Source organism: Corvus hawaiiensis, chromosome 5 (assembly GCF_020740725.1).
Source record: "Corvus hawaiiensis isolate bCorHaw1 chromosome 5, bCorHaw1.pri.cur, whole genome shotgun sequence".
NCBI classification, from domain to species: domain Eukaryota; kingdom Metazoa; phylum Chordata; class Aves; order Passeriformes; family Corvidae; genus Corvus; species Corvus hawaiiensis.
This window is the reverse complement of record NC_063217.1, coordinates 11000125-11023071: the sequence shown is the minus strand read 5'-3', so window position 1 is coordinate 11023071 and position 22947 is coordinate 11000125. Positions and strand designations below refer to the sequence as shown.

The 22947-nt window shown below is 39.8% G+C and overlaps 1 long non-coding RNA gene across 1 annotated transcript; it reads right to left on the bottom strand.

Moving 5' to 3' along the window:
• Window positions 1–10110: 10110 nt before the first annotated feature.
• On the bottom strand, window positions 10111–21498 carry LOC125325637. The gene is made up of 3 exons (XR_007203453.1): window positions 21377–21498; window positions 20509–20604; window positions 10111–10246 (listed from the first exon to the last, which is right to left on the bottom strand). It is a non-coding gene; the product is annotated as an uncharacterized LOC125325637 (long non-coding RNA).
• Between the last annotated feature and the right edge of the window lie 1449 nt (window positions 21499–22947).

Sequence of the window (22947 nt, the reverse complement as noted above, 5' to 3'; positions counted from 1 at the left end):
TGGATGAATTCTATTTGTTTTGCTGAAATATGACAGCTCCTTTTCACATAAGCTGGGAATGCAATGTCATTAATTTTTCTTTCTATAAATTGTGTCACTAAATACCTCGTTAAGTTCATTAGGAGAATAAATGAAGATGTATAGGAATACCATTTCTGGAGGAGAAACTGCAGCAAAACAGTCTGTCTGTAAAATGTATGTTTGTAAACACTGGATCACATTCTCAACTGCGCAGTTTCATTGACTTTGATTAATAAAGATCTGGTCTATTGGTTTCTCTCAGATAAACACAAATGTACTCTTCCTTTTGTCTCAAAATGGTTCTCCCCAATACCAAATGCAGAGAAGAGGACAGCTGAATCAAGGCTTCCTGGCTAAGACTTCTAATGGAGAATGTGGTACTTTCAAAAATATTAAAGAATAAACTGTGGATGTGGGGCTGTGAAAGACAGGCAGCTATCTTCACATGGGGAATTACACAATAACCTTGGGTTAACAGTAGCAGTCTCCAAACTTGTGGGATTTGCTAGAGATGTGGGCAGAACCTGCTGCAGGGCTCTGGAATAGCACAGTAAATTCTTTCTCACTTCTTATCTGCTACTACTAACAACTTTGTCTTGATAAAATAACCCCAGTATTGTTGGATCAAGAGAAGAGCTTGCTTTTTGGGTGTGCCTGCTGTAGAGCTTGGTAACTCTCAAAATGTTTGTGGTCGCTTTTTCTTGATGGTCCCTGTGCACATTCAGTGGAAGGCAAATCTCTCCTCTTCTGCACCACCAGCCCACGTCAGCATTGTAGGTGTTGCTGCTCTTAGCACTCGTTTCATCTGTCAGACATTGCATATCTCTGCCTATCCACATTACATTTTCTGTTAAATCCCTGTGCTGACAGAGAATAGCATTACAGAATTCAGCACAGCTGTGAGGTCATGGTGTAACGTGCATTTGGAAGACAGACGTGAGCTGCAAGGTAGGAAGCTCCCAATAAATACTGCAGGGATAAATAAGCAATCTGTGCGTCTGTAGTGGGAAAGGAGAAACTATCACCTAATGCTGGCCATGGGAAGCTCAGGGATAGCCATGGTACTTCAGGGTGCTGGCAGGATGCCTTCTCTCAGCTGATTTCCCCCTAAGGCATCAGGCAGGGGCACCTTCTGCTTTTTGCGGGGTAAAAAAACCCCAAAAAACAGAAAAACCTAAATCTTCATGGTCTACTTGACTCCCTATGTGTGTTCCATGTGCTTTTTCTACATTACATATGGCTTTATTATGAGACTCACCTTCAGTCTGGGAAGTGTCTTTTTGCTGCCTGGGACTTGTTTTATGCCCCCCTGCCATCTGGATCTGTGACAGTTAAAATCATGTTGGCTCGGACTATGTTCAGTGTTTTTTGGTGAAAAACCTCAGAGCTGAAGTTGGTATATTTTATCAGTAAAAGCCAAATTAAATGTTCATAGGGGAGAGGTTAGTTACTGCTTTGCTGAGCAGTCACAGTGGTTTCCTCATGATAATTTTTTTTCACAAAAAATAAGAATCTTCAAAGCTGTGTGACTTGTGTTACACCTGATTTCCATGAAGACTAATTGAATGCACTGTGCCTTTCCTAAAGAAGTTTTGATAGACTTCTCTTTGTTCTCCACTTTAATTCAAATGAAAAAAAGGCATTTACTTGTGCTAATTAATTTATTTCTGTTAATGAATTTTACTGACTCATCCTTTCATATTGCACTGAAATTTGAGGTGTGCTGCAAATCAGGCATGGTTTAGCACACCAACAAAGCAAAAGTATTTGGGGGCTGTGGGTTGGTTATATGCCTACTATAAATAAGGGCACTTAGAAAACTGAAAGTATTGCCTGAAGACCCCTGTTAGAGAAAAGCCCTTGTTTTCAGCCTGAGATGTGGCTCAGCTGTGTTTGTGGCACTGGCTATTTACAGCCACTTAAACTGAAAAACAGATTTATAAATAGTTTACAGAAATATTGCTTCAGTTGAAAAAAGCAATTTTTATTTTTTACAGGAGTGATTTTATAAGCCACTGAAGACTGGGAAAGTTGTTGATAAAATGTCAGAAAGAAGGAATGCAGGAAAACCATCTCTGTCTGCAGCAGAAAGTCATGCAGCCATGAGGAGATGAATGTAGGACCATCCAGCCAGGATGTGGATTTTGGTTGCCCTTGAGGATCTGTTAGACTAGATCAGCAGGACAACCACCTCTCCTTGATTCAGGAGGTCAGAAGAAGGACAACAGAGGTGTTTGGATGTCCTGGGGGGAAAACAATTTTGTTGGGCCTTCTCCAAAGCTCCTCCCACTGGCAGAAGAATTTTTGAGCATGGCTGAGCCAAAATGCCCAAGATGGGCATGAAAAGACTGAGCTTGCCAGGAACATCATCAGTTCCTTCTCTTCTAGATGGGAGACAGCTTGGAGGGCTGCAAGAGGGTTTGGTGGGCTCTTTACTTTTCTACCTCTCTCAGGTACCAAGTCATAGGCTAACGCTGTCCGTGTTATTAATTGTTGTCTTCCCTGAGGGAGGAGATATTCAGATTTTTGCCAGGAGAAAAAAGGAGGCAAATGGGACTTCATGCCTCTCAGTCTCCAGATAGGTGTTTATGAATTCTTATCTAAGGAGTACAAGCCCCTGGTGTGGCCTTGACATAGCACAGAGCAGAGAATGCAGCAAGAAGACAACTCATCAAGATTTCACAGCCTTTTTAAAGGTAAATCAACCAACAGTTACTAAAAACGTACATTATTTTTACTTTTCTACCAATTACTTATTAACACAGCCAGGAACTGTGGAATTCTTTGTCCAATCATACCAAACTACTTTTACTGCAGAATATGGAGTAGTAGAAGAAGAAGAAGTAGGTTTGGAGAACAACAACAATCCTCCATTTTTATGTTTTTTGCTTTTATCTATTTACTATGCAAATAGACCTAAAAACTCTAAATTTTTCACCCTGTTAATCTCACGTAGTATTCTATCACTTAATTCACACCATTGTAGATTCAAATTCTTCCCAGAGGCTAGGCAAATTTTCCCGTGGACAAAGGCCAAAACCAGTGTTGTTCAGGGGGATAAAACCCCTTCAAAACAGGCAGAGAAATATTCTCTGCTGTCTGGGTTCCTACAATAGGTAAATGATGTTTCCTTGAAGATCCAGTCAATGCAGACCTGGGTCTTGTGCAGTTGATGAGGAAAAAAAAAAAAAACAACAAAACAGTTACTGCTCTCAGTTAGCATTTATATTGGTAATTTTTTACCTTTTTTTTCTCACATGTCTTGGTACCAGACCACAAAAAGCCCTCCTTGCTCCTGGCAGGTGTCTGCAGCGATTGGATGGAGTCTGTAGCTTGGTGCTGGGACCAGCAACTCTCCTGCAGGTGGCAAGTAATGGTGGGCAGCTTTCCTGTACCTTTCCTCCAGGTGCACTGCATGACTGAAGAATGAGGAAGGATTGGGATATGTGAAAAAGGGGAAAATGTGCATGTGAAGGGAAGGAGGAGCCACACAGGGGCCAGAGGATGGAATCTGTCTATGGAGGTTTCTGTTGGTTATTGCCTCCTGATGTTCTGCTGTTCTGGGAGGGGAAATACCACAGTGAGAAAAGACAAATGGTGATGTCTGTCAGGATGTCCATCTTGAGAAGAACAAAAAACCCTCAAACGTGGGCAGTCCAGGAGAATACTCTCTTTCCCTTCCCACCTTTAACATGCAGGAGGCTGAGAAAATGTGAGTAGTAGCATAAGCCTGCAAAACTGTGCCAGATGTACAGCAGAGTTTAAACCCAACTGTCGACAACAAAGCCAAACAGTACAAACCAAATGATGCTTGCTAGCATCCTACACTCTGGGCAGATTTCCAAGCTGGGTGGGAAGTGAGCTGGAAAATTGCCAGGCAAGTACAAAGTGCAGACGTGCTGACATGAACCTCAGTGCTTTACTTTGCAAAGAACTTAGCAGAGTCTCAAACAGGCACTCAGGAGCTGCTGTACTCACCAGCTGCTACAGAAAACTTCACTCTGTGCACACACTCACATTTAGGCAGCAAATTATGGTTTTCTTCTGCTGTGGGTGACCAAACAGGCATTTCTGATCTCTCCACTTTGTGGCAGGATCCCAAAGTGAATTCCCTCCTGTGTCCCTTCTTTCTAGGTTACCTGCCCAGAACAGGAGAATTCTTTGTCCTTTCTGACAAAGGAAGTCCTGCTTTGTGATATTTGCCCTTTTAAAAATGGATTAAAATACTTTGTGGAGGTGGGTTTTCTCAGGTGGAAAGGGCTTCTCTCTCCATCAGGTAGTTTGGTTAAATTGAGCATCACTGTTTGGGTGAATCTGCCTGAATGCTCACTTGGGGATGTAAACCAGCAGCTTTTGTTTCCAAATTGCTTTATATTTTGTGGAATTACTTCCATCTGTGAGGCTTTCAAATAACATCAAATTTAAATGGTGGCATTTTGCATTTGTTTTGTCCAAATATAAATGTTTAAGCTGCTAGGCAGCAAAGTCAGGTCCAGAATGAAACTTGTAATACTTATCTCTTATTGAAAAAAATCCCCTAAGGTAATACAGTCATAATTTTATCTGGATCTAAAATTTTCACTTTCTCTTTAATTGTATTTCTTGTAAGCTTCCTATCTTTTCCCCAAAATGAGTATGTTCTTGGGTTTTATTCCCTCCCCCAGTTACTTCAGTAGAAAAATTGGCAAAAAAACCCTGTGTTTGGATGAATCTGTTGCAGGAAAAGAAATCAGTCTGTTACTACCTCTAGAAATCAAGTCATGCTGGGTTATCTTCTGCATACACCTGGCAGTATTTCAAACTTTTTCTTGCCAGGAGCTGTAGTATTTGAACTTACTCATTTCTGGGAGTGTCACTTTTCCCTTGCACTCTGCAAAGCATGTGAATGGATTCCTATTTATGGAACAAATTAGTAGTTTGCTTGACTATTGATTAGCTAGCTTTGGAATTTGTTTTAGGGAGGTAAAATGTGCTGTCAGCACTTGAGGTTCAACAGTGTAATTAATAAATATTTAGGTTTTGCCTGATTTTTGAAATCACCTTATTTGTTTGAATATTTAGTTAATTGCTAAGGTTTTGTTTGTGTAAATTCTTCAGAGAAATGCTTATGATGCTTCAAATTGTATAAACAAAGGGTTACTGGATGTTTTCTTCTTAGAAGCAGCTCAAAACCTTTGATATATCTGCTTTATGACTTGAAGGCTTGATTGCATTTAATTGCCTTTAGTGCCCTATAGCTTCTGGGTTGTCAGCATGGAACTGCTTTCATTTAATTGTTATATTAAAGGATATGGAAATGAAGGATGAAACTAGCACTTCAGCTCCACACTTCTGGTTTTTTCCAGATTTTTTCATATGGAAAAATGGAAAGTTAGTATATTTCCAGGACATAAACTTGGAGCTTAGGAAGCAAAACCAGCAACGGGACTGCCGTATACATATTCTGTGTATGTTTGAGCCATGCAGGGATTGAATGAGTCAGTTCACAGTCACTGTGGGACTACTTCATGGCTTTTTGCTCAGACAACCATGCACTGCAAAAAGGAATTGTTACTGATATTTGGAAAGGTGAGAACTTGTGTTCATGTGTTGGTAGCTACTTGCACAGGTGTGAATCCCAACTGCTTCTATCATATAATAAATTTAAACATTTATCCCAGGACAAACTCAATTTAAAGTTACCCAGAGTTTAATTATGAACTTAAGATCTGTTAGAACTTACTTGTTCTCTGGACGAAGACATGGTTGTTTCCCAAATAAAATATAGATATAACTTTCATCGGTAGGAATATAAGGGTATGATTTTGCTTATGTATCATTAGATCTTCACACTGGAGGAAATACAGTTGTTCATTGTGGTAGTAAACACAGCCATGGCTTACATGCAGAATAGGATGGGCAGGCTGGTTTGAAAATAAAAAGGATTATGTAAAAATTGCCATTAGTTGAGGTGGTCTGGTTTTTATCAGCCTGAAAATATTAGGAGCTAAATTACTGCAACAGCAGAGCCTCATTTCGCTTGCACAGGTGGCTGAGAAACAGTTGGATCATGGCCTGGTATGTACAAGTTAATCAGCTAGGACAGGGGGGTTTATCACTCCCTTCCAAAAAGAGAGATCTGTATCATCAGTGGTCTGGTGGAGATTGCTATCAAACATCATGTGCTAGCAAAGTCATTAGGCTGCTCAAACTCCATCAGTGCTTGGCTGCTGCACTCTTAACCAGAGAGGCATAATTGTAGCTTCTCCACGGGCAGAAGGAAATCTGGGCTCTGAAGTTTCATTCTGTGTGTTTGCATTTATCTCATGCTCTTCTAATTCTTGTTGATGGAGATATGGTAGTGGAGAACCAGTGGGTTGAAAAGTTCAAAAACATTTCAGCACAGCTTAAGGTACCTCTTCCTAGCTGTGTTGAAGATATGGTGCCCTGGACATAAAAGAAACAAAATAGCCTAAATCTCTTTCAGTAGTCATTAAACAAAAGATACTTTCACCTCTATTGATGTAAATATCTGCTCTGCAAGGATGTTGGATTAAATACAAGGCAACAAAACCCGGGGTTTTGTGAGGTTTTTTAAGCGCACAAACTAAGGTTATTTAGCTTAGTTAGCTAAATCCTCTCTATCAAGGAGAAATGACAGGTGCCCCTACGTCATGTCTAGGACATTAAAGTGCAAGAACAGTGACATGCAAGCAATTAATGCTCTTTAGATACCAAGTATGTTTACATAAGTGTAAAAATTTGGCAAGCAGATGGAAACATTGAATTTCAGTAGGAGTCGTATCTTCAAAACCACTGTTTGTTACCAGATTGCCCTTGAAGGATGGATTATGGTGGCTCTTAGAAATCTCTGTGAGGAACCCCTTGTTCCAGCTGGCAGACAGTTGTTCACCTAAATAGCCGCAATGATTTCAGTGTGCAGGCTTTCTCCTCAGTGCAAGGCGAGTGTGTAACCTGGCCCAAATCATTAGTTATAAATCAATGCACAGGTAAGCAATATTTTCTCTGAGGACTGGCAGATGATAAGAGTTTATCTGCAATTGCATGCATGTGCCTAACCCATGATTAGAGAAGGGTAATACGAACTGGCAACGAGCTCTATTGAGATTGTACTCTGTTTAAAACAAACTAAAACCATGCACATGTAAAGCTACCACAGCCCAGCTGATGCATGGTAAGTCTTTAACCTTTTCTTGGTGTGAAAAAAGTCTTTTTTAATAGGAAAATCCATCCTCAGAAGGTGGAGGAATTTCAGGTGGAAAAGCACAGAGTCTGGTACAATAAATAGCTTCAGAGTGGGAGGATATTTAAGAAGTGTGCCTGGGATGCAAAAAGACATCTAGAAACCAGGAGAAATCCTTTCAAGAGCTGTTGGGAAAGAACAGGAGAAAGTCCAAGTGGTTTAGGGTCATCACAAACTACAGCAGTGCTATTTTCTCAGTACCTGAAACACATAGCATTCTCTGAAAAATCTTGTGTATTGTGTGCCACTGTTGAAGGGCAGAGTGCAGCTGAGAACTGAGAAGTGGTTTTTATTAGCCTAGTTAAAGTTTGGTTCTTTCTTTTTTTCAAGCCAAGGTTTTTCATATATTCAGGTATTTTTTTAACTCCTTTCATGGTGACTTACATGAAAGTGAACAGAGAAAAAATCTATTCATGTGAGGGGCTTATGCAAGGGTCTCTCAGGTCCTTCTGTTCTGTAAGCGTTTGAGATTCCATTGGACAAAACTTAAAGCATGAAGAAAGAGAAACTGCAAATCATTCATGTAAGAGATGGTTATTTTAAAACCTCTGAATGCTATCTAGGCCTTGGAAACAGTTATTATGCAGTGAATGCTCAAAACTCTTTTGGAGGAATGTAAAAGGGAACATCTGTAGAAAACAAAAACATCAGTCTGAGATGCTGTGGAACTTTTCACAACCCTATATTTTGCCTATATTTTTTCTGGGTTATATTTTTCTTTTTCTCTCTTTTTCTTCTTCATTTCTTAGGAAGACCTTGGCTATTTCTGGTACTCCTGAACTCACTGTTGTTCCAGCCAAAGCTTACTGCAGATGATTCATTTTCTGGAGGGTTGTGCATTCACTGCTTTGCAGACATTGACACTGGCACAACTCTTTGAAGCAGCTTCCACAGATAAATGCACAATAAGTGGTGGGAGAGGAAGGGAAGAGCAGGTTAACAAGGTGATATGGCTAAAAAGTTTTGAAACAATTTCGAATAACATTTTGGAGATAGTCTCAGGCCTCCAGCAATCCCTTAAACACATTCAGAGTTGATATCTCTTTCTCTCAACTCTTACTCTTGGACATGACTCCTCCTTAAGGCTCATCTGAGGATTTAACAAAGCAAAATGATGATAGTAATGATCAAGCTCTTTTACATTCTTGCTCGGACTTGATGAAATCACAGGAATTTTAGGTTTACTTTTAGAAACTTGTTTTTTTATGCCCCTATTTCCATTTTCAGTAAGGTTGTGGTGCATGCATGCATATGCATGTACCTTTGTACATTCCTTCATGCTCCTTACATGGAGGGTGTTGGCTTCATTAACAGTGATTGCTTTCTACAAGGAAGACTTATGTTTCTCCTTGTTTTTTTCCAAAACAGAGATCTCAAAGAACACTTAAAACACAAAGGTCAGGTACACAGAATCACACAAATCCCACAATAATTTAGGTCAGAAGGGACCCGTGCAGTTGTCTACTCCAACATCCTGCTCAGAGGAGAAGGCTGGCTTCAGAGGTCGGTGAGCTAATGGTTTCATACAGCTGAGTTTTGAATATATCCAAGACCGGATATTCCACAGTCCCAGTGCTTGTTTTCACACTTTATCTCCTTCCTTGTAAGTTTTCTCTCTAAGCATTTAGCTGGAGTTTCCCTTTTGTTTCTCTTCCACCTTGTTACAGCTGCCTGTCCTGCTGTTATGCATCTTGGGAAGAGCCTGGCTCTGTCTTCTCCTTACCTCCTTATGAAATAGTTGAACCCAGCAACCAGGAGTGCTCCTGATCAATGCCAAATAGACAGCAATGACAAATTGTCTCTTTTAAGATTGTTGCATGACACAAAACATGATTCCATAAACAAATAAACAAACAAATGAAATCCTTTTAATTACTTTTTGAACAAAACGTACACATGAAGGTTTCTAAGGAAGAAAATTATGTGGCTTTATTTACTGGCTTCCAAAGTTTGTTTTGCTACAATAATCCTTATTTCATAACAGGTGCAAGGTATTCTGTGATTAAAAATTAATTAGAAGTGGAGATTGTGATCAAAATCATTTAGGATTTGTACTTTGCCAGCAAAATGCAACAAATTGAACACTGAAGTAGGAAGCATAGCAATGGATGTGGAAGAAAGGTAAGCTTGCATGCTTGGCATTATCACTGATATGACATCATGGTCTTTCCTAAATTCAGGCATTTGTGAAATGGACATAGAAGTAGTTGGGTTTTTTGCTGACTTTTAATCATGGGAATATTATGGTTCACTGTTAATATTTTCCACCAAGGGCTAATGTAACCATTAACGCTTTCAATTACCAGCCTTTATGAGCAAACTGCTGGTCAGTGTAAGGATCAGAGCCACTTTTTAAGGGCTGTCAGTTGACTGCCTCCCTTCAGTGAGGTAGAAGTGAAGATATGTCCAGGAGCTGTCACCTGTGACTGTTCCTGGATCCTTCTAATGATAGTAAATCTCACCAGCCTCCTGCTGTCCAACATTTCAAATTTGGAAGCCTAAAACTAGGCATGTAATTACAAAGGCATGAGATCTGAAACTGCAGGAAAGAGTCAGTGGAGTAAATATCATAGCCACAGCTGTCAGTGTTGATTGATGGGATTGCCTTGGATCCAGCTGTCCCTATTAAAAGAGATGTTATTAAAGAATATGGACTAATTAAAGGCATACTAATTTAAGCTTCCCAGAGAGTCATCATGTGTGCTGAGGGGGAAATTCAGTGCAGTACAATAGGTCTGCAAATCTCTATGTGCCTTCAGTACAGCACTGTTCTGGTCTTCTATTGCAGCAAACACTTACCTTTTTTCCTCTATGTTTCCCAGTGCTTTTACAGATACTTTAAACCTTATGCCCTTGCACAGGTGTAGAGAGGCTGAATGCTGCACCCCAGGACTCACAGGAAAGGATTTCTGGGCAAATCATGTGACTGGCAGAAATACATCTCTGCTGCACTTGCTGCTCCTGTGGAGTACATTGCAAAACCTGTAGGTACAATGCAAAGTTGTGTAAGCTTCTGCTTTGATCCTCACGTATCAGGAAAAAAAATTAAATGTGAGAAGAAATTTACTATGATAAAAATGGTTTCAATTTTTGTAACAAAAGAAGAAAGTTCATGAGGGAAGATCCAAATACAAATTAATTTAAATGTGATCATGAAAGACTGATGGAGGGCTTCTCATCTCTCAGGGTTGGTCCAGGGGAAAGGCATGGCAGAGTCACCATCTTGTTTTCATATTTGGTTTGAGAGGCATCACTGGAAATTACCCTTGTCAGTCTGATAGGATTCCTGTGGCTAACACAAAGGGGAACAATTCAATACTATAAAGTATTTACACATCTCCAAGGCACATTTACAGATGTCCTTGGCAACATCAATTTCCAACCTGTTAATAGCTTTAAAAGCTAAAAGCAAAACTGTAGACCTTTTCTAGGCACTAAAAAGCAGAAAATGCTGACAGACAAGTAGTGAGTAGGCAGATCCCTCCCTGCCCACCTCTGATAACAATCAAGGTGCTGTATTGTGCATTAGCTTCAGGGAATGGATTAGCCCTTTTGGCAGCCCACTATAAAGCACTTTGCTGTAATCTCATTTTGAGATCTCAAAGGCATGAATCATCCAGGTCAAGTTTAAATAGAGCTTTGAGAGCCAGATTCCTATCTTGTTTATACCACCATGAATAGAGAGCTATTGCTGTTAGAGCCAGTGTTGCTACACAAATGTTATCATCAGTGTGCAGGTAATCAGAACTGCACCCTAAAGGTGAAAAATTGGTATGCTAATACAAATTAGCTGAGGCAGGAAGCCTGGCTTTCTATATATAACAGTAAAGAAACAACTCCTTCTAACACTGAATGAGGAAATTTGTTATAATAAAGTTAATGGTCCAATTTCAAATAATTATTTAAGGCCTTTAATGGAGAGGTTTCTACTTCTCCACTGAGTTCACTGGGCCTCTTGTCCAACCAAAGTGCAAGCATTTCACCAGCAGACATGAACAGATGCATCCTCCCATCACATAAATCCATGCCCACCTGGCTTGGGATGAGGTCTCACTTCTGCCCCCTTCTTGTTAGTACGAGAAGGAGGTGACAGAGAGTGGGTGGCTAAATTGCTTTATCCAGCCAATGTCCCTGCTCTCAACTTGCATCTGAGGGACCCCAGAAAGGGTTGAAATGACTCTTGGGAGCTGTTCTGGGGGGGCCATATTGGCCTTGGTATTTTCCTCATTTGTCAGCTCTGTGAGTACACTGCAGGCTGCATCTTCAGGAAGCATACATTTTTCAGTTTTGCATCATTTAAACAAGATCTGTTACATTGAGCTGCTTCTCAGGCAGGAAAATTTGGGGTGAAAGACCTGAGTACTTCAGCCTACTCAGACCTGCTCTAAGTGGCAGGACACAGGTTAATATATTTTTGAGGCAGCTGACCCTGTGGCTTCTCTCCCTTCTCATCTCTGCCTTTCCATTTAAATTGTTTACATTTTCCCCATTTGTAGGTACCTGGCAAGTAGAACAGACTTATTCCACTGCTAATGCAAGGATTTCCAGAAGTGTTGCACACAGCTTTTCCTCTGAAAACTGCTCACTTAACCTGTCCATACTTTTCTGAAGGTTTGCTTTGGAAAGAATGTGCTTAAAATCTGCTTGGATCTCAAGAGCTTCAAATACATAGGATGTACCCAGTGTCCAGAAATCTGAAATGGAACCAGACACTGCTCTGTCCAGTGACCTGGAAAAAAATCAGCATGGCTCAGAGGAGCTTGCAGGGGTCAGGTAGTCTGTGCCCTGCCTTTCAGCAAGCTGAGCTCTTCCCATAATATTTCTGACAAATGTGAGTCTACCCTATTCTCAAAAAATCTTCTGTGGTGGAGATTCTTCTACCTCCTGAAGCAAACAGCTCTTGTATGTGCTTGTTGTTCTCAGGTGCCAACTGATAGGTAACAGCCCTGAGAAGTTGGACAGGTCTGAACCCATAGGATCCCCTATGTGACTTATCTGTTTCCATGAAGACGATTTTTGCCTACACTGGAATACTCTTTTTGGAAGATATATGGGTCTGGGTCCATATGTCAGGTATATCCCTTGAATTTGACAGCAATATGAAGAGGGTCCCCCAGTGACTCTGAACCCAAAATACTTGCACAGCAAACTTATGGAAAGTGAATTTCTGCAACTAGCAGTCAAGCTCAGACTTCTAGGATTGCTAGACATCTGGCTGCACAGTGGGGAACCTGTCAGTCCTGTAAAATGCATCTTGTAGGCTCTGCCATGGGTAGTGCAAGCAAGGTGTTGGAAGGGCAGGGGCATTTTCCTTGCAAGGCTGAATTAAACTGGTGTGTTCCTGCTAAATATGCAAATTATTGAATTGGCATATTCATAGAATCATAGAATCCTTAAGGTTGGAAAAGACTTCCAAGTTCATCAAGCTCAAACTTCATGCAGAGGGAAAAAGGTCTTATTAGAAATTGCTAACCAGCCTTTGAGGAAACTGCCCTCCTACCATGTGTTTATCAGATGTGCTAATCCTTTCCCCTCAAACAGTCTGACAGGTGCTTTTGCATGGATTTGCTGGGCCACAGCATAGATGCCAGATTCTTTAGGTCATTCTACAAGAGCATTTCTGTTTGTGTTTTCTTGTAGCAGGCCTCTATGTGGACCAACACCCACCTGACAGATTTCCAGGAGGGAGCCTTTCTGCAGATGGGTTTTTTTAGGAAGTGATGGGGAAAGAATTGGGGGAAAGTACTGATCTTTTTATGTGTGTACAGTTTTGTGATAGCATACCACTTATTGCCTGCAATGTAATCGGCTTTCATTATGATTAATACTGTTCTGCCAAAGAAAGAAGCTGCCTACACAGAGACATTCAGGGGAGCAGCTCATCAAGTGGGTTCACAGCCCTCAGGTTCACTCCCCAAGAACTTCAGAGAAGTTAGGCCTTTTCAGTTTGTCTGTTTTACAGCCACAACACAAATATTTACATTCTACACATTCTCTGATGCTTCTGTTAATGTCTTCATAGTGACTGACAATGTTTTTTGCAAAAGTTAAAAGGAGAGCTGTAGCAAAAGCTTTTGCCTCTGGTAATAAACACTGCTGCAGGCAGCGCTGCTACTCAGCTGCCATTCAAGCCCAGGGTTATGAGGAGTGTTTGCAGAGAAATGCACCCGGAATGCAAAAGCACTTTCTTTTCTGCTTACATTTTGTTCTCTCAACACTTGGAATTTAAATGTTTCAGTCAGAGGTTCCTCTTTGTTTGCTGGAAAATTTTAATCTTCCCCTAAGAAGCCTACACCATCTACAAAACCACAAGTGCTTTCTTTACAAAAGATGGAAGGCAAAGCTATTCTGTCTGATGCTTGGGCAAGAGGAAGAACAAACAAATGCTGCTCAATTACACAAAGTGAATTGAATGTGAAGGCAGGAGACATCTTAACAGAGTGCAGACAACTCAGGATGGAGGCACGACTCTCTTTACTATGCAATTGTCACAAGATGTTCCCTCTCCACAGATGTGGAAAGAGACAGAGATGCAGCTGTCAGACAGACTCCTCTTCATCCTCACTACCTTCATCCCCAGCACAAGAAAACATGCCCTTAAAATATACACATAGACCAGTTCTTCAGCAAAGAGAGTCTGTGTTCATTTATTTAAGATCTCTTTTAAGTAATTAATCTCTTTTATGGAGGATATCAAGGGTCTCTACTCCAGCATCTCACAAGGCACCAGCAAGGAGTACCTGGGTGATGGTTGTTGGCTTTTCATATGAAATTTTGTACCCGTGAAAGGGGCAGAGAAGCAAATGGATCAAGAGAAAATACTGAGAAGGTAAGATGAAGAAAACATCAAGCTGAATTCTTGCCATGTATTTCATTCTCCTTCTCTTCCCCTTCTCAGTTTTCATTCGATATGGTTTAATAAGTACATAGCTGAAATGGATTGGAGGCCTACAAAGACAGCTTCTGACATCAGTTGACTACACTGCTACATCACCAACCTTCGAGAGTTTGCAGATTATGTGTCCTCTTTAATTACAATCTGTGAGTCATGTTGAGAAGCAAAAATGTTTTCTATATACAGCATTCCACTGGAAGAATTTGCTTTTCCCCAGCCTGTTTGATTACTTGCCCGTAACTGAGCATGTATTTTCTCAGTGACTGTACATCACCTTTCAATGTGACCCATAATGAGAAACACTGCTTAGGGTGAGGTGAATGGATCCACTCCGTACCTAAAATTAGGCCTATATTAAGTGAATACTTTTTGCTTACCAGAAAGAATGTGTTACAGAGTCCTGGAAGATGTGTTCCTCACCAGGAAATGCTCTCAAAGTAATTGCAAGGGCCTTTTATGCATCCTGAGATTGTTGTTTCCTCTCAGTCTTCTCTTGCCTAAACAACTGCATTTCTTTCAACTGCCCCTGACAAGCCACGTTTCCTTGGGCTCTGATTATCCTTGTCACTCTCTTATTTGTATGCCAATGCTTCCACCTTCCTCTAATTATCGTATTCTGGATGAGAGGCAGGATTACTGCTGAGACCATGCCAAAGCTGGAGGGAAGGTGAGGATTGCTTCATGTCTTGCATAAAACCCACCTGCTTCTAAATGCCAGAAGGAGGCAGGTAGAAACAGTGCAGCTGTGTGACACTGAAAACTCTTCAATTTGCAGATCTGAATGTTTTCTCCCAAACTTAATTTCATCCAGTGGTTTTCCATCTTCTATTTGTGCAGCTAACTATTCCTACCTTTTCACCTGTCCTTGCTGAATTGCATCCTATTTGTTTCAGAATGCTCCTCCAGCTGATGAATTTTAATTCTGCACCTGTAGAACTTGAAACTCACATTAAACTTCAGATTGTATACAAATTTCATAAGGAGCACTCCCAGCTCATGTATGAGTCATTAGTGGAAATACTGAGAAATGCCAGAAATGGGATGGATTTTTGCAGGAAGCCACAGGACATCCTTCTAGTTTGACAGGGAAAACTGATAGCTCTTGGCATTAGGTTTTCAGGCAGTTGTATATAGCTTCTAACTATTTCAGCTAGAGCAGTCATTTAGAAAAAAACCACTAGGAGAGTATTCAAGCTACTTCAAAACCCTTACTGTTAGAGAGCAAAATGCCTCCTATTTACCTGAATGCTGCTCAGGAGACCAGTCAGGGACTTTTTGCTATTAGTGGCAGTACTAGCTTAGGAAATTGAGCCTGGGAAACCCCATCTACAGGACATTCCTCAAACTTATTTAAAAAAAAAAAGTCAAATTAGTAGGTTTTCATGGTCTTTAAAGTAAAAATACAGCATATGACATCTATTTCTTTTGAGTGTTTTGGATTAATTTTAGCATAAAATGCATTATTTGATATCAGTTGGCCTTGAGAAATTCTTGCTGGATTTTTAGGGGCTTGTAAAATAGATTTTTGCTTCAGTTTCTTGAGTGTTAGAGCTAGCCTGACAAGGTTAATGTTCTGGCATTTCTGCCTTCCTACTCCACCCATTTTTTAAAAAGAATGGATATGCCACATCCCTTTCCAAGGCTTCTGTTTTCACCTGTCCCCCATAATTCTCAAAAGCAGTACTTGTGAACTGCTTGAGATTGCACCACTCAGTTCTTGATGCATGTCAGAGTGAGTTCCACTGGGTCAGTCTGAGCCAGGAAATGCTATTTAGAGAAATGTAGTATAATTTAGGCAGCAAAGAAATTCTGGAGTACATCTGTTGCAATCCCAGCTCACAGGGACAACTTGAACTTACCTAAGTATTTTCTGCTTTATTTTTTTCTCCCGTATTTTTTTCTGTCTTATTCAAGCTTAAGCTCACTCCTTTTTATTGCTAAGGTTAATAGTTGTAGTCATTTGATTACAGGGAAGACTAAACAAGACAGAATACCAGAAAGCTGTGCATTAGCTTTCCAGTCTCACGGAGTGATGAACCAGGTCCTTTCATCTTCTTTTGAAGATTGTGTTCATTGCATATTCCCCTGTTTCTGTCTGCATATTTGTCAAAGGAGGAAACCAAGTAGCTTTTGGGTTTGTGTTGGGTTTTTATGGCCAGGTTTTGGTAGCAGGAGAGCTACAGGCTTCTGTGAGAAGCTGCCAGCAGCTTCCCCCATGTCCAACATAGCCAAAGCCAGCCAGCTCCGAGGTGGAAGAGTGACCCACATTGCAGCAGTCCATGAAGGACTGTTGCCTGGGTGATGGACTCATGCTGGAGAAGTTTGTGGAGTACTGTCTCCCATGGGAGGGAGCCCAGGGTGGAGCAGGGGAACAACCTCTCTCCCTGAGCAGCAGAAGGAACAACGTGTGAGGAATTGACCATAACCTCCAGTCCCTGTCCCCTGTACTTCTGGGGGAGCAGGTAGAGCTGGGAATGAGGGAGGGTTGAGGGGAAGTTTTCTTAAGGTTTTATTTTTCTTTATTGTGCTCTGATTTTGTTTGTAATAAATTCAATTAATATCACTAATTCAAGTCTGGTCTGCCTGTGGTGGTATTTGGTGAGTGATCTCTCCAGTCCTTATCTCAATCCATGAACCTTTCATTATATTTTCTCTCCCCCACAGGGTTGCAGAGGGGAGAGACAGAGTGACTTTGGTGGGTGCCTGGAATCCAGCCAGGGTTAACCCCCTACACATCTACATAATCCAGTAACTATCTCACATTCCTCCTGACTAATTTGAACTAGCAAGATAATCTTTTCATGACATTCAGAGATTAAAATTGTTTAGAAGTGCAGCTAAACTATTTTTAAGAGTGGTCATTCCTATTTCACTGCATATATGTTTCTTGAAGGAAAAATTATTGAACAATTCACATTCTCTTCGATGCAAAGACAGCTGCCACTTCCCTTACATACTTCATTAGGAGCCTTACTGCTTGTTCTTGCTAGTTTTTCCCTTTCTACATTGTTACTCAATGCAGTCCCAAAAAATGTGTCAAGAGCATGCCTCTCAAAAAAAGTTGGGCCATAAAACTCAAGTGATTTTTAACAGGGGTAGCTTTAAAACTAGAAATGGCTTTCAATATTTATCTATATTTGGTTTTGCTTCACTGCTGGCTCTTAATCTGTTTAAATCTACAGTGTAGAGGTCATTTTCCCAGAATTACTGAAAACAAAAAAACCTTGTTTCTCCCTTTCATCAGACAAGTTATTTTCAGGCCTATCACCTTCTGATACAGACACTATAATAGCAAATCCTATTTGTATTAATCTCTTGAATATGGTAGAAAAGAGTGTTACACTGTAGAGTTTGGAAGCTCTTTCTCAGGTTTATTCTCTTTCAGAAAGAAGTCAATATAATTCCTAATGATTTGATTTTGAATGAAGTCTCTGGACATTATTAATGGAACCTATTACCACTTGCATTGATTTCTCCCTGGGAAAGAAGGCTGGCACACAATCTGCACTGCTCTGGGTGTCTCCTGGGAATGGCACCACTCTGATCTGAAAGCAGCTGATACACACACCCAGAGGAGCTGGTTAACACTTCTGCTGGCATGGAGCTGAACCAGTTGACACGAGCCATTGGCAAAAGTCTCAGAGCTGGATTTTAAAGAGCATTTAGGTGTCTTAGGTTTGTGCAAATGTTGATATTTTCTTGGTTGGGGTTTCTAGACCCCAGAGAATATGTCTAGAATAATCACTGTGGTGGGCAAGTGAGTTTAAAGTAAAAGAGCGTGCAAAGACAGGATTTTTGAGTCCTGAAAGTAATAGAGCTGTGTTAGAATTGCACTGTACTGGGCTAAATAATATTATTTCTCTACAGGGCAGTTTCCCTGGTGTGAGTCTTTGCTGACAGGGTTGTGGCTGCTGAAGCTGTAGATGACTGAGAGTTGGGCTGAATTCTCTGCTCGGTTGCCCACTGTGAACTCATGGAGTCACTGGGGTCAGATCATGATCATGGATATTTCAATTTATGAAAGCTGGGGACTTTCAACATAGCTCTTGATGAAAACACATAGATGCTTTCTGCTTTTTGTCAGTGAGGCTTCACTTGTAGCTAAATGCTTCTTTAAAAGTGTTGCTTCTTCAGGAGTATTACTAAAAAGAACATGAATTAGGACTTGAAACACCTCTGAAATATTGAATGTTTACAAATGCATAAAAGAACCCCACCCATTCAGGAGATGTGGCATGTTTGTGTGCTTCAAATACCTCTTTACTTCAGCATAATCATGTGTTCAGTGATAAAATTTCATGTCTCACAGAAAAAACACAAAAGCTTTTCCATTTAAACAAATCGCTTTCTATTACATGGGCATTCAAAGTAATTTACCTGTACATCTATAAAGCAAGTGCAATAAATACATTTGTCTTGTATTTGGATTCTGCTCTACAGAATTATTTTCTCTTTTCAGCTAAACAAAAATATGAAAGATGACTAAAAGTGAATGTTGCAATATTGCTTTGTGCCGAATTCATTCAATTCAATTTTCTAAGGGAAAATATTGTGACATCAATTCAACTCCGTGCCTTGGAGTGCTAGCCTTGGAGTGCTATTCTATACAAGACATGTATAGAATTGTATTTTTTTCCTGTAAGAGATGAAAATGCAGCTGCATTCAAATCTTAATAATTATTAATGAAACTACTTTTTCCCTCTTCTTTCTCCTTTTCCCTTCTTATTTCTTTCTTCCTTCATCTTTCTCTCTTATCCCTTTTCCTCTCTCATATCTTCTTTTTTCTTTTTTTTTCTTAAAGAGAATGTAAACAGGAATGTGATAACTGCCAGGAAAACATGGAATAAAGGGAAGAAAATTCACAGAAAATGTCATTGTCAAATGGTAGTGTATGTCAAAGACCAACAGGGAAGATTTCCTTTTAGAAAAAACACAGAGACAGAAGAGCAAGTGGGTGGCTTTAAAGTGATGACACTTTGCTTGTGAAATAAATGCACAAAATTGTGCATAGATTTAAACAAGTAAAAGCCTCACGTATGTGTTCTATATTGCATGGCTGTTTTTTCCCTACTCACTCACTGCTTCCTAGTAGTCAAAAGAGACAATTTTTTTACTACAAGGCTTCACATACTCTAATTTTAAATGCTAATAAAAACATCAAACAAAGTTGCATGAAACAAATCTTGAAGCATTAAACCGCAATATTCATTAGAGTTGAAGAAACCACAGTTACAGACATCCATAGCTCAGTGAACACACCTGAATGCACTGTCATGGCCATGCTTGTGCAATGAGCACTCAATGCAACTGCATGCAAATGAATCCAATGTTTTACTCAGAACTCTGCAAATCATATCAATTGATGTAGGTTATCCCCAAAATTTCTGCGAATATGGTCCAGTTTGGAATAAGCAACTGTAACAATTTTAAGGCTTCAGGAACTAAGTTGGAGCGCCATGTTCTTATCAAACATATAATTAGAGAAATAAAGTTGAATCTTCGCAAAAATATCTTACAAACTGTATTGCGGCTGTGGCAAAAAAAGACTGGCTCTGTCAGATATTTTGACTGTGAGGAGAGTGGGCCAATTTCTGCAGCTGAAGAAGCCTTCAGAAAGCCCTTTAAAAATGAGGCCAAATCCTTCAGCTACAAAACAGGTGCAACACTAACTGATTTTAGAGTGCTGCTCATTGTACAGTTGAAGCAGAAAGTGCCATGAACAAAATAAAAAGAAATAGATCAGCTTTTTTGTCTAATAGTACTGGAACTTCAATTGGTGCTCATGTGTGGGTGTACAATGATGCAAACTTTTAAGCTATTTAAGTGGTTATTCAATATAACTTTTAATACTGTTCAGTGCGCAATTTCAGACTTCAGCTTTCTGCCTTATGCTGTGCGATGCCTCAAGTATCATAGGGCTGGAAAGGGTTTTGGAAGAAGAGGAATCTAGCTCTTTGATTTCAGCTTCTGCTTTCCAAAACATAGCAGTTTTGTGCCTTGGAATAAGGTAAAGGTACACGGTATCTGTGCAAAGATTTCCAATTTTTTCTAAAGAAACTCTTACATGTTTTCAGAAGTCAGATTTTAATGATGCAATATGATGCTGAATTTGTGTGAAATGTTTCCTATTCCACGTGGTTGTAATGTAAATTGTGTATGTTACCATTCAGGGCATATACTCATCCTTATTCTGAAAGAATGGACAGCTCAAGCATTTCCTTCCTCTGAGGAGTATGAGGCTTTTCATTACTGTTTGGATTTGCATATTAGTCCTAAAGCCTTCTCCTAGCCAATAGTCTCCTGGAGTTTCTAATCTGTTGTTGGATTGCTGAGATATTTTTTATTTACCTGTGGCAGAAACTTCTCATTTGAACAGCTTGTCTGCAGTCAGCTCTGGTTGCTGGCACTAGTGACATCCTTGATGAGTGCTGAGAATGTCACTGTCTACATAAAAACGTTTTGGAAAAATTGACAAACATGAAAAGCAGACATTTTAGTAGTTTTATGGAATAAAAATTTAAAGATTTTTTAATTTAAAAACAAAACAAACTAACCAAACAAACACCCACTCACCCCCCCCAAAAAAAACCCACAGCCAAAAGCAAATAATTATACTGGAATAGGTGCATTAATGCATTTTAATATAATAGTTTGATAAATAAACTGAAATGTGTAGTTATTTGTTTTCCAATATACATATAAAAAAAGTTTTCTTCAGAGGCATTGATATTGGTCATTACAAATGAGATGCTGAGAGAAGTCCCAATCAGATAAGTTTACCAGGCAGGTAAAGTGTCCATCTCCTATGTTGCTGAGATTCAATGTCATGCTCCCCTATTTATCTCTCATCTACATAAGCTGATATTTAGGAATAGCTATTGCCTTTTAAATTAATGAAATTTTTCTTTATTAGCAGCTATCAAGTTTAAGCAAGTCCTTGTTAATCACATCAAGCTTTCCACTTATCAATGTGTAACAATAACTCACACAAAAGCTACACCAGAACAAGATTAAATGTGGCAGACACAAGCTCAGGTATTTCTGAATCACAGAACATGTTGGATTAGGTCTGTTTTAAAATACACCAACAGCAGGTAAATGCATGCCTCAGTCCTGATATAGTTTATCTCCTCAGCAGTCTGGCCTGATACTCACATCTGATCTTTACATTTGTTTTTTGTAAGAGTTTACCTCCAGTCCAAGGTCTTGCCCTTACCTTCAAGAGACTCCAGGCAGGATTCATCAGACCAGCTGTAGACTCCTACATCTGAGTGAGTCATCACAAGCTCACTGTACTGTCAGAGAAGAGAAGTAGGTGCTTGGTGACAGAAATCTCATCCTGAGGTCAGTGCCTAAAATAGAGCAGAAAATTCTTGCCCAGCAGTGCTTATTTCTTTCTGTGGACTATATTTGGGTAAGATGAATTCCACCCACGCAGAACTGAACTTCTGCAGCAAAGGGGAAAAGTGGTCTGCAGACTCTAAACACTAGCTGGATGATTACAGAAGACACCCTACTGCAAATATTTCCCCTGCTGGGACTGACTAAGTGAACAGATAAGTGATGAACATGTTACAAGACCTAATGAATGTTGGAGGAGGTGCTGGCTACAGGGGAGCTGGATGTGAATGTACAGGACATGGCAATGTAGAGGGAGACAGGAACCCAACTGCTTTTCCCAATTTGGTAATCTGCCACGCAGCTCTTACTTTATCTAAGCATGAATGTACTCCTGTTCAATGTAAAGGCTATATTTAATAAGCCTGTGACATCAGCATCCTACTCCTCTTCTTGGAACAATTAAAATATTTCATATTAAATCAGTGCATATGTTGTTCCTGGCTATGTCTGAGATCACTTAGTACTCCATATGATCTGAAAATAAGTGCTTGGGACATTACAACTGCTGATTTTTATCAGAGTCCTACTGGAGATAGAGAATTTTCACATGAAATCTCTTGCTTTTAGAATTTGGTTCTCTATCAAGTCTAGCAGAGAGTGTTTTCTGACTTCTGTGGCAATGAAAATGTTCTAAGTGATTATTTTTCTCTATACTGTCACTTGTCAAGAAGAGATGGATATTTCTGGGTCTCCTCAGAGGAAAATTAAAAGCCAGTACATAGGGAATTTCCTTCCTTTACCTAAACAGCTTCTGGCTACAAAATAGTGGATTACTCTACTCTGCACATCAGCTAGGGGCCTTTTGTAACAGTATGCTGCTGTTTAAGAAAACATGTCTGTCAATTTAATAATTAGGCAGATACCAGCTTTCATTCAGTGGATCAGAAATAATGTACCAATTATCTAATGCTATATTGTTTTGCAGGCTGATTGAAACACTGTAGTTGACTCCAAACTTTCTGATTTCATTATCATTAATGCAATTTTCTGTTCAGTTTTTCTTTTTTAACAGCTACTGGTACTTAGAGGTTTACTAACATTGTTGTGCAATCTATGCCAATGCTAGGATTTCCATAACTTTTTACCATCACACCAGTCTACGTGGTTTTGGATGAATGAAAGTCATGAGAATTAGTAGATTGTTAATAGATCATAATAAAGTTTTCAGTGATTTAACTGATTCTCTTCTAATTTACAATGGCAACACTGGACATAGATTTTACTGACTTAAAGAAGTTATTATGACCTGTGTTGCAAATGACTGATTTCGGCCACTTAAAGAATCACCATCAAAGAGATTAACAAAAAATAGGTTTTAATTATGAAAGTACAACCTTAACAGACCTCGATGACAAGGTTCACTCTGTTACTCTACATAGATGAGGC